Raw genomic sequence first — 400 nt, 5'->3', positions numbered from 1 at the left:
GTGGGAAGGGGATATGCACTTTGTTCATCCTACCTCTGTCTGCTGTTCAGGAAGCTTCATGTTGTCAAATATCCTGAACACAATCTGGAACAAGTCTTTCCACCAATGAGATGAATATGATCCCCCATAATTCTTGACAACCTGTGGATAAAACAAAATATGAAATACTTGCTTAATATACTTTTTTTATCATGTTTACAAACATAATCAATGCACATGTCTGCCTGTTTGAACAATCAGCCAAACGTACTGCTGTAATAAAATAATGTTTAAAGATACAGCACACTAGATATGGCAGTACCTAGCAACTGTACCTCATCTGAGAATGAAAAATGAATTTCACCTGGATCCTAGCTTATTCTCCATGTCAATATACTTCTTTCATTAAAAAAAGTACATT

General features: G+C 35.2%; 1 long non-coding RNA gene across 1 annotated transcript in view; it reads right to left on the bottom strand.

Moving 5' to 3' along the window:
• Positions 1-143, bottom strand: part of LOC119590931 — a 472-nt gene extending 329 nt beyond the window's left edge. Inside the window, exon 1 of the long non-coding RNA XR_005230298.1 lies at positions 34-143. This is a non-coding gene — a long non-coding RNA (uncharacterized LOC119590931). The remainder of the gene's footprint in view (positions 1-33) is intronic.
• Positions 144-400: the final 257 nt, after the last annotated feature.

The sequence above is a fragment of the Penaeus monodon genome, chromosome 28, assembly GCF_015228065.2.
Source record: "Penaeus monodon isolate SGIC_2016 chromosome 28, NSTDA_Pmon_1, whole genome shotgun sequence".
NCBI classification, from domain to species: Eukaryota; Metazoa; Arthropoda; class Malacostraca; order Decapoda; family Penaeidae; genus Penaeus; species Penaeus monodon.
The sequence above is the reverse complement of the archived record's forward strand: the minus strand, read 5'-3'. Positions and strand labels throughout refer to the sequence as shown.